We start from the raw sequence: 12,296 nt of genomic DNA on the forward strand, positions 1-12,296 counted from the left end.
GATAGATATAGATAGATCTTAAAAGTTGCATTACCTACCAGGTGCTTCCACCAATCCCCAGCCCTTTGGCAGGCAGCATTTTAATGAACTGACTATAAGCATCACAGAGACTCAACCCACATTTCCTGATTTCTATGACAAAGATGGTCATTAACCTACCAAGATCACCAGGAATGCAGTACCAGTGTGGCCACACTTAAATAAACCTTTCATCCACTTAGAGCAAAACAAAAACACTGTAAAACTGGTATGGCGAGTTATGCAACTTAGCACTATTATACATTAGTTTCAGATGAGACCGCCTGAATAATCAGAAAACCTTAGGCACATACAGCAAAGTCAAGCACATGTAACTTACACTAAACTTGGAAAAACAAGAACTAATCAATTCAAGGGAATTTTAACAGAGTAACTTACTGTGAGGTTATACAGACCATCTAATGAATAAAATTCTAGTTAAATTCTTATAGATTCTATGGAACTACTAAATTTTGATGCCAAAAAAACCCTTAATATTTTTTTTTTTTGAAAAGTTAAAATTTCATTAATTTTTTATGCCTGGTACCACTAACACAATTTACAGAGCAATATACCTGATGTAATGAAAAGAAAAAGAAAAAGAAAAAGCTACAACAGATAAAAGACCTCAGGAATGTACATCTAGTTGACACTACACTGCATTAATCAATAGCTGCACTTTTTGCAAACTGTGGCTATGACAGTCCTGAACAAGAAGGGTTTCCTGTTCAAGCTGCAGTAATTTTTCTGGCTATGGATCATGGTTCCTTCTGTGGCAGATTTTTACAGTTCCTCTAATGCATTTGGGATGACTGTCTCAAAGTAACCTGCAGCTTTCCTGACAATTCCTCCGCTCTCTCTCCTGCTAACAACTGTAGCCATTTTCTGTTTAGTTTTTAGAAACTTCTGCTACCATACCCACCACTTCCACCACCAGATCCATAACCACCACGATAGGGACTGCCCGAGCTTCTTCCACCAAAACTGCCCCCTTTCATGGGTCTATAATTTGATTGCAGTTGTCCACTATAATTTCCAAAATCATTATAGTTCCCACCACCACCATAGTTACCCTGCCAAAATTTCCTCCTTCATTGTAACCATCATATCCTCCACCACCACCACCATATCCACCACCTTGGTTTCCATATCCTGGTCTTCCACCATCATAGCCTCCTCTACTACTATAACCAGGACCACCGCCATAGTTGCCACCATCACCTCCAAATCCATTATAACCACCATCTCCTCCTCCATAACTACCTCTGCTGCCACCTCCACCACCACAGCCTCCTCTTCCACCAAAGTTGCCACCATGGCCGAAGTTCCCTCCACCACCTCCAAAGTTCCCTCCACAGCCCATAAAGTTGCCAGATCCACCTCCACAACCTCTTTGTGATCCAGCAGACTGCATTTTTTGTTTAGAAAGGGCCTTTTTCACCTCACAATTATGCCCAATAATAATGTGATATTTCTGAACAACAATTTTATCAACTGTTATCATGATCATCGAAAGTTACAAAAGCAAATCCTCTTTTTTCCACTCTGCCTGTCTTCCATAACTTCTTTGGTTTCAATCTTGCCATACTTTTCAAAGTAGTCTCTCAAATTATATTCTTCTGTATCTTCTTTAATACCACCAATAAAATTTTTCTTCACTGTTAGCTATGCACCAGGCTTTACAGAATCCTCTCTAGAAACAACTCTCTTTGGTTCCACTACACACGCATCAACCTTATGTGGTCGAGCACACATTGTTGCATCCACCTCTTCAACACAAGAGTAAGTCACAAAACCAAAGCCTCTGGAACGTTTTGTTTGGGGGTTTCTCATCACCACACAATCTATGAGTGTGCCCCATTTCTCAAAATGTTCTCTTTAACTATCATCTATAGTTTCAAAGCTCAAACCACCAATAAACAGTTTTCTCAACTGTTCTGATTCCTTTGGATCACCACCTTCCTTCCCCCAGCGGCAGCAGCCGGAGTCCAGCTGGGGGCGACCAGGCGGCAGTTTTACCTCCATTTTGAAAAAACCCTTAATTTTTGAATTAAAAAAAGCCTTCACTGAGTTCTTCTCTGAGACAAATGTGTATTTCCATACTTAAGTTCTTGACATTCCTTGATAAAATTTTTCTTGGCCGCTCCACATCTTTGTAGACATCATTTGCAAACCTAATTCATTTAATAAAGATCCTAACCATTTTAAATTCCTTAAATAAATGTCTTTAAATAAAATTCTAAACAAGACACATGGTTTCTAGGATATTGAACTTGCCCTTATTAAAGAAAGAATGTTAATTTCAGTGGTTAAACATTAAGCAATGAAGGACCACTTATAAAAACAAAAGGAAAAAAAAACATTTCAGCAATATTCAAGTTCATAAACACAACCACTCATCTCTAAACATGAACATAATGTTGAGTGAAATAAACCAGACACAAAAGGACGAATACTGCATGATCTCACTAGTAATAAATAATTAGAAGAAGCAAATTCATGGAGTCAGAAACTGGAATATACATTATCAGGGGCCGAGGTGGTGGTAGGGAATGGGGAGTTGATGCTTAAATTGTACAGTTTCCATTTGGGTTGAAAGAAAAGTTCTGGCAAGGGATGATGGTGATAGTAGCACAACATTGTGAACATAATTAACAGCACTGAATTTTATATTTTAAAGTGGTTAAAAAGGGAAATTTTAGATTGTGTATCTGTTACTAGAATAAAAACTGAAAAACACACACACATATAGGACTGTACAACACAGTGAACTGTCTCTAATGTATAAACATTGGGCTATGGTAACAGTCAATTGTAACAAATGTACCACATTAATGCAAGATGTTAATAATAGGATGGTATATGGGAACTCTAATGCATGCTTTTTCTGTAAATACACAACTTCTCTAATAACAATGCAAAGCAACACTTGTGCGTAATAATTACCAAGTCATCAAGAAAAGGATAAATCATATTTATATAATCTTAAAAGGTATGAATACTACTTAAAGTAATTCTAATACCCAAGGGTTGATTATCTGCAGTTACTTAGAAAAGGCAGTTATGAAAAGCAAATAGATAAGGAGTTAAAACAATAAAATAAATAAAAATTTTTTCAGCACTTCTCTCCTAAATGAAACCTTTCAATTAGCTAACTTATTTTAATGCCACTGACACTCCCATTTACTTTAAAATAGTCAGTATGGAAAATAGTTCTAGGTCCCTGACTCCCGACTGCGGGTGCGAAGGGAGTGCCGCCGCCAGGGGCTCGGAAGGGGACGCCCGGGTCCCAGGACCACCGCCCCTAGCTGCTGCTTGGTCCTCGCAAACGCGTTCCGCCTGGGAGGCGACCAACGGTTGGCGCAATGAGTGCCAACGAGGACCAAGAGGTCAAGCTCACCCATCTTTGGTTTGTAGAATCCATGACAAGCATCGTTTTGAAAACGAAAATATTTAGCCAAGTGCAGTTTTCCTTAGCTTTTTTCGTCTTAGGGATTCTTCAGAGATCACAAACAGTGACTAGAACTTCTCATTTAAAAGCCTACAATGTTCTAAGAAATATTTCCAGATGGAACTAGAAGCATTACGTTCGATTTATGAAGGAAAATAGTTCTAAAACCAAGGGAAGTTGGTATATATTTACATCTTTAAATGTATATACAGCATAGCTTTAAATTATAAAAACCAAACTCTGCTTATATTACAGCTTTGGTAAAAGCATATTTTTAACATATTGTTTACTGAACTTTCTCTTAAAATAATGGTCAAAAGTAAAATTACATATCTATCTATTAATCATTTTTATATAGAAACAAAACATAAAGCTAACTTTTATTATCAATGTAATCCAGCAAATGCTAAATAATAAGTATAAAAGTTTTTAAAAACCTAACATGATAGACTATAGCATTTAAGTAACCACAAAAGGTCATTTCAATGTTTGAATTTTTACTAGTTTATACAGGTCTTTGAATTTATTCTAATTCAAAATTCTGGCTTGCTCAAATATGAAATGCTGCTAAAAATCTTAACGGATTTGAAAAACTACAATTGTATAAATTACACAGAGATGTTTGCCTTTTGACTGTTCTCTTTAGATCATTCAGAATTTATAGCCAAAAGCAACAGAGAAATTCCTTCCTTAAGCTAGAATGTCTAACATTTCTGCTATATGTTAATTTATGTCAACTCAAACATAGTATATCATTTTGATGTTATTTTATATCTACATTTTTTTCTGGTATTAAACTGCATACTACCAGAAAAATCAAAGTAAAAAATCAGACCTAAGCCAACTTCATTTTAAGCTAAGCTTTAATTTTCATTTAAGTTTTATTTTTAAATGCTTACATTTAAATTTTCTAAAGCAAAATCTCAGCAATCAAATATATTGTGAACAAAATAATTAAGCTGTTATAGTCCCAGCAAAATCAGTGTGAATAAATGCAATTTTCACATGCATAGACAAACCAGTTTTAAACAAAACCTATGACTTAACACTGACATAAATAGAGATGCTGAAAACATTATCACGTGGCTTCCCCTTAATGTCAACAGGATTTTCTTTTATATTCTTGTCAAATGTACTCCTTTCAAAAAACAATACTATATGATGACATTATATGATGATGCCATTATTAGACCTGACTTGTAAATCAAAATCAACTTTTTTTAAAAAAATACAAGTACATAGTAAAAACAAGTAACTGATTAGAATGAACTGGAGGTAAAGCCAACTCAATCGCTTGTAGTTAAAACTGGTAAACACTTCAAATTTTTTAGATCTCTAGGAATTGAGGGGGGAAAAGGCAAGCCAATTTTTTCAGTTAAAACAACTATACTTTAACTATGTAGCTTACATGGTGTGACTGTGTGATTGTGAAAACCTTGTGGCTCACACTCCCTTTATGCAGTGTATGGATGGATGAGTATAAAATGGGGACAAAAATTACATGAAAAATAGGGTGGGGGGTGGAATGTTTTCGGTGTTCTTTTTAACTTTTTTTTTTTGGAGTAAGGAAAATGTTCAAAAATTGATTCTGGTGATGAATGCACAACTATATGATTGTACTGTGAATAATCGATTGTATACTGTAGATGATTATAGGGTATGCAAATATATCTCAATAAACCTGTATTAAAAAAAAACTATGCTTGTGTTTGAGAGGAGAATATCTGTGCCAAGTTTAGCTCACTGTAAATTAAACCGGTTGCTTTTGTAAATAAGTTTAAAACCATACTTAGTAATTAAAAGAAAACCACCTATGCTTGAATATGTTGTACAATACATAAATATATTACAATATGGTTGTAGGGACCCAGGGCCCGGGCTCCCCCTCCCTAATGGAGAACGAAGCCCTATAGCACGTAGCAGCATGGGTAACCCGGAAAGAAGTTGAAGGTCATTAGACCTCCTCTGGGAAGAAAGTATGTACAGATGGTATTGTAAACAAAGCACTGAAACTCACCTCCCCTGACCACTGTTGATAACAAACCTCCAGACCCCTGTGCCAGGAGACTCTACTGAAGCTCTGTTCTCACACCCTATGGAATGTCTTTGTCTTAAACCCTAATAAACTGCCCTTCGCACTTCCCACCCTTGCAGAGCCCTAATTCCACTTTCCTAGGATGGCTGCCACCAGGGACCCTCCTGTTCGTAAGTCCTGATAAGCCCATGTCTCACTCTGTGCCTGGTATGTTCTTTAGTGTTAAGGCTGTGCCAACCCAAGCCATCCAAGAACAGAGCTAGAACAATAGTTATGTTTCAGGATGTATTTCAAGAATGCTGGTATGACTAAAAATTATTCCCAACTTATTTCAAATTCTAGATAGAAAACTGGGTCTTTTTCTGTGGAAGTTGACAGAAATTTTTGCCAAAATCCCCTCTATTTTAATCATAACTTTTGCTGTTTTTTGGAGCTGGGGCTTTTTAAAAAGAAATCTTACAATGGGTATAGAAGTATACAGTATAAAATATATTGCAGTTTAACAGCAAATTTTCATGTTTATATCAAATTAATTTTTTTCTATTTTAAAAACCTCACATGACCAATTCTTGCTTTCTTGTCCTAACTACTCGAAACCTATTTCATCTTTAAAGATCAAACTCCATGAGTTCATAGCCCAGAAAACCTGGGCTATTGCTGCTTCATACAGAGAGAGAGAAAACACTGAGATCACATGTATTCGAAGTAGGGAATAAATTATTTTTTTCTATACTTTCATTACCTCAAGTCATCAGAGCAACAATGAAAGGTAAGTATTATTACCTTCATCTTACAATGAAACGGAGAAAACAGAGTTTCACTAACTTGCCCAAGATCTCACTGCTGGTGGCAAAGCAAGGATTCAAACCTAGGATTTCATATTCCAAATTCCATTTCTTTTCACTATACCTTTATCTACTTCGTTACGTGGATGGAAAATTTATCAAACATTAGGCTGAACCTATCTTTTCCAACTATTTGCATGACATTTTCAAAGACTTTTTTTAAATTGGCTGACTTAAATGGATTAAAAGATTCAAAACTGAATTGAAACGAGTCAAGAAATATCAGAATCTTTGACTAGACATGTCTCCAAAGAATAAGAACACAGAAAGATGCTCAACATCTTTAGATATTAGGGGAATGCAAATCAAAACCACAATGAGCTACCTACCACTTCACACCCACTAGGATGGCTATGTGGAGAAACTGGAATCCTTGCACATATCTAGTACAGATATGAAATGTGCAGCCACTATGGAAAACAGTTTGGAGGCTCCTCAAAAAATTCAACTTAGAATTGTCATAGGACCTGGCAAACCCACTCTTAGGTGTATATATATACCAAAATAAATGAAAATAGGGACTGAAACAGATACTTAAATGTGAATGTTCATAGAAACACTGTTTGCAATGGCCACAAGGTAGAAACAACCCAAATGTCTGTCAACAAATGAATGGATAAACACAAGGTAGAATATATCCATACAACAGAATATGATTCAGCCATTAAAAGGAATGAAGTTCTGATACATGCTACAACATGGAATACACGATTCCAAGACACATATTGTATAATTCCATTCATATGAAATCCAGAATAGACAAATCCATAGAGACAGAAAGCAGATTAGAGGTTACCAGGGAAACGGGGAAGGGGAGAATGGGAAGCAGTTGCTTAATGTGAAGAGTTTCTGTGTGGGATGATGAAAAAGTTTTCTTACTGGATGGTGGTGACGGTTGCACAACACTGAATGTAACTGATGACACTGAATTATACACTTAAAAATGATTAAAATAGTAAATTTTGTGATATAAACAGATAGATAGATAGAGCCACAATAAAACTTTTTTTAAATTCAAGAAAAGAAAGGATAATCAGAAGCATTCACTACTACAAGGGAAACATATCTTGGGGAATGGGTACTGTAAAATCACCCCATGGCTGCACAAATCCCACCGTCCCCTTCAAGACTGCACTGCCAATGGAAAAAAAGGATTTCTAGCCTAACTATACTCTCCTGAAACCTCACGAGGCAACCTTCAAAAGTGAGGCAATACACACTGCTCTATCCTGGCACTATCCTGAGAGATTAAACCTCTTGCTTGGTACTTATAGAAATCATTGCCCTGCTCAACCACCATGAATAATCTGCTCAGTTAAGATTCTCTTTCAGACACTGTTGAACAATGTGAATACCTTTCTCTGCAGCAAAAACTTTACACATGGATCAAAATCTGACAGCACATTTCTGAAGAATTTAGAGTTCACCAGTGTTCCAAGGCATGGAGGTTTGAGAACTATTGGCCTGGGTGCATCTCTGGACACAGCCAACAAAGTCCAGTATGATGCTGGTGACCCATTATCCACAGTTGTGAGGCTGCCTTACTGGTCAATCTAAAAGCAAAAGGAGGGTGTTAGGAACAGGGAGTTGGTGCATAAGAGCTGTTTGGGGTAGCAGGAAAGTTCTGGTAATGGATGGTGAGGGTGGTGCAACATTTTGAATGTGATTAATCCCACTGAATGGTACGCCTGGGAGTGGACAGAGACGAAAATTTTGTGTTTATGTTTCCACAATTTTTTTTTAAAAAAAAAGAGCCACTAAAGGGACAATGACAAATTCATACATGATTATGGATTTGATCTAATAATGAAGGAGAAAAGGCCCAAAAGGACATTACTAGGACATACAAAAAACTGGAATATAAGCTGTAAGCTTTATATCAATGTTAAATTGCTTGGACTTGATAATTGTACATAAGATTGTTATATAAGTGAAAATTCTTGTTCTTAGAAAATGTACACGGAAGTATTACATAATTAAGGAGCATGATGTATACAACCAATTCTCAAATGTTTAAATTATGGATAGATACACAGATGGATAGAATGATAAGGCAAATAAGGCAAAATGTTAAAAGTTGGTAGATCTGAGTATCTGGATGGGAGGGGCAGTGTGTTGGGGTTTACTATATGGGTTTTATTATTTTTGCAACTATCCTTTAAGACTGAAATTATGTCAAAATTAAAAGTTAAAAAACTACAAAATTTGCATTGTCAAAAAGTAGAGACTAAAAAACAGAGACTATTAACAGCACTTAATATATTCACTCTGGTCTTGGTCTGGTCAGTCCAGAGTTACCTTTACCTACATAAACCAGGACCATTTATTCAGTGACCCTGAACAAGCTCAACTCATTCCTCTCTCCTTGATCTGCTCACACATTCCCATACTTCAATTCCACGATAAGCTCTTTCTGAATTCACACACATACATTCCCATAGGTACCAAAATGTCTGTTATCTAGAAAACAAAAGATGAGCTTGTTGTTCTCAGCCATGGTACAGCAAGTTGCCAGCTGCTACTAGTAAGTCTCTTAATGGAGCTCACTAAAACAGCTGAACAGATTTAAAACCAAATCTGAAGGGCTTTTTTGAGGTATCTCGAAAATCACTCTGGAGGGGGAAATGGGGTGAGGGAGAGGGCAGGAACATCTCAAAGAGAAACAAAATTATATTCCAAAGCAGCTGAAATTGAGAGACAACAGTGTCCTTACAAAGATGATGGAGTGACAGGTTTATGTATAAAAATGCCAGGGACCATGACCACTCACAAAACAAATTAGCACTAACCTGAACTCATTAATAAATATATTTTGAACACCTGGTATGGACTGACTATTGATAACTTTAATACTAAAGCCTCAGTATGTGTACACACACACACGCACACACACACACACACACACACACAGGTTGCCCCAGTGTTGCTTGGGAGAATTATTAACCATAATTAAATAAATAAATCCCTGCTATTGTTCATACTGGAGCATGTTAGAAAAGCTGTCCTTGTGAAAAGCAGCTCCTTCAAAAAACTCAAGAGCAATGGTACTTGTGATATTAAATTTGGGGTTCATATTTGAGGCTATATTCTGTTTAAGAGTTCTATCCCCAATCTATAATTTTTCTATCTGGCAACAGTATTGCCTCTCTCTCTCTTTCGCACTCCCAGCTTCTCCCATGAACTTAAATACAATGCTCATTTTTAGCCCCAGATCTGCAGATTGAGGAAGCAGAATTCATTCCTGATACAGGAACATTTCTACTCTAGAATGAGGATTTACAGCTGGCTATTCACAAAGCCAATGACAGTCAGCTGTCACAGTGCCTGCCTCCTAAACATCTAGAAGAGCAGGAAGAAATAGCTGCTGCCAACAGTCCCTTCCAGGGTCCCTTGACTGGTGAGTGAAAGCACAGGGAATGAGAAAGGAAAGAATGTGGACTCGACTATCCAGGAATTATCTTCTGGATAGGCAGCAGAGCCTAGTGGTTAAGAGCACAAACTCTGGAGGCAGAATGCTGAGATTCAAATAGTGACTCTCCACACACTAGCAGTGGACCTTGGGCAAGTTACCTACTCCTTGAATGCCTCGATTTCCATGTCTATAAATCAAGGATAATAAGTGTACCACTTCATAAGTATCCTAAAAGGTTTTAAGTAAATGAGTTATTAATAAAGACTTAGAATAATGCCTGGTCTATGGTAAGCACTATACAACTGTTTGTTAAATAAATAAATAAATCTTACCAAAGATAGGAAAACAGATATTACTCAAGAATGCTTCCATTTAGTACTTAAAAAAATACTTGTTAGCTTCATGCTTTATACTCTTTAGTGAGTTCCAACTTCTGGTCAAAGAGTATGAGGGATAAACTACATGATTTTCTACAACACTATCAGATAGAAGAATGAACCAAAGAAAGATCTCAAGCAGAATTTTCCAATATTCAAGTGCATTCCATTTAATAATACGTTAAATACAATGTTGTTGACAATGTACTTTGTGAAAATGCTACATTTCAATTATACAGAAACTTTTTATTCAATATGGATCTTTTATTTTTTCCATGACAATAACTTCTGAGTATAACCAATAAAGCTCCTGGGATTTTTTTCTATTAAAATTTTTCTTTTTAACATTTTTGGAATGATGCTATGATAGAAAGGTAGCCCTGGCATAGCATTTTTATATATTTTTTATTATCTGCCCAAATTACTCTGGGATGTGTCACTATTTCACTCCAGCCTATACTAACCTACCGTATCTCACTTCCTATTCAAAGTTCCATGCAACTGTGGTGTTTGAACAAATCGACTGTAGAGTTGTACTGTTTAGAAAATTTAGATCCTGTACCAAATAGATATCTCTTCCCTTGGTCTCACACGGAAGCTGAAGTTTTAAAACACAATCAGTTTCAACCTTTACCCTTTGGCTTGGCTTGCCCTGGTCTTAACCAGACCTGCTTCATTCATTTCACTAATTGAAGTCTGGGCTCTTTTTCAGCTTTTTTTTTTTTTGACAGTGGCTGTATGCACTAATACTGACATTCATATCTGCCGAGCTCTAGCTCTGAGTTTCAGGTGTCTCAGAGATATGCATTGTTTCAGAGACCAATCAGGTTATACGCTAGGGGATCAGCATCTCAAAGTTTAGAGATAGGCATTACAATTCAAGGACAGAGTTAACTGCTGTAAGAGCTTACAATCTAGGGACTATTACAATTATTATGTCCATGTTAGGCTATGTTCTAAGATTCAATTCTGAGTTTACACATTGTAGTTAGTCCATATTGGTGAGGCATCATCCCTCTCACCATGTTTTCTCCAACACTTTTACTCCTATATATATATTTTCCTACAATTTTATAGAGTTATATCACATACCATACATTATCCACAGTGTACAATCAGTTGTTCATGGTATCATCATAAAGTTGTACATTTATCACCACAATCAGCGCTTGAACATATTGATTACTACAAGAAAAACTGTTTTTTTTTTTTAGCAATAAGAGAAAAATGATAAAAAGAAAAATAACATGTCATACAATACAATATACTAGTAAGGACAGCAAATAACACCACTATCAAGAATCCCATATTCCTCCCCTGTATCCCCCTCATATACATTTAGCATTGGCATATCTGGCATAGCATTTTTAAAAGCAACAATGTTGTTATTTAACCACGAGAGACTTCAATAATATACCTAATACTTCACATAAAACAGAATCACATGCTTAAGTAATTATTTAACTGACCAATCTTTTCTAAATGACTTATCTGTTTTGACAAACTAATAACATTAAAATTAAACACCTTGTCATTTTCAAGTTCAAAACATCTGCAGTTTTTTATTTTTAAATTAACCACACTAATGCAGTTGATTTAAGATTTTGAAAGATAATGCAATAGAAATCAAAACAAAACAAAAAAAATTTAAAGCAATCCCTTAAGACTTTTACAAAATCAAGGCTTTGTAGGTCAATTTTAAAAATCCGTTCTCAGAAAATTTAAAAGAATTCTATAAATTATTTCCCTCAAAGGTTAAATATGCAAATATTATTTTGTGTTCTTCCTAATGTTTACATTAATTCAAGTAAAATTACTCTCATGTTAAAACATTTTTAATTTAATAGTACATTATTATTAAATTGAAGGAAACCAAAATAATTTAGCTTCTTTTTCTGATTCTACATCTACAAACACATTTTCATCTGGTCATCTAATATTAAGCTAACATGCTTGCCAAAGATTCTCAAACCCTGATTTACTGCCAACCTTACACATTCTGGAATGTACTAGATAATGCAGATGTGCCAAAACACATATCATTAATATGTTAATACATTATTGTTTTATTCTATTTTTTTTTTTATAAATAAGATGCAGATTTCTCCCAAGCCCAAAACTTACCTACTTTTCTCCCTTTGCAGTTACACACACACAC

The 12,296-nt window shown here is 35.8% G+C and overlaps 1 protein-coding gene and 1 pseudogene across 7 annotated transcripts in view; both read right to left on the reverse strand.

Annotated features, from left to right (window-relative positions):
* The window catches only part of NCOA2 (nuclear receptor coactivator 2), a 330,475-nt gene that overhangs the window by 235,225 nt on the left and 82,954 nt on the right, over window positions 1-12,296 (reverse strand). The gene's annotated exons all lie outside the window — the stretch shown is intronic.
* Window positions 859-3,723, reverse strand: LOC119508743 (annotated as a pseudogene).

This window comes from Choloepus didactylus, chromosome 14, assembly GCF_015220235.1.
Source record: "Choloepus didactylus isolate mChoDid1 chromosome 14, mChoDid1.pri, whole genome shotgun sequence".
Classification (NCBI taxonomy): Eukaryota; Metazoa; Chordata; class Mammalia; order Pilosa; family Megalonychidae; genus Choloepus; species Choloepus didactylus.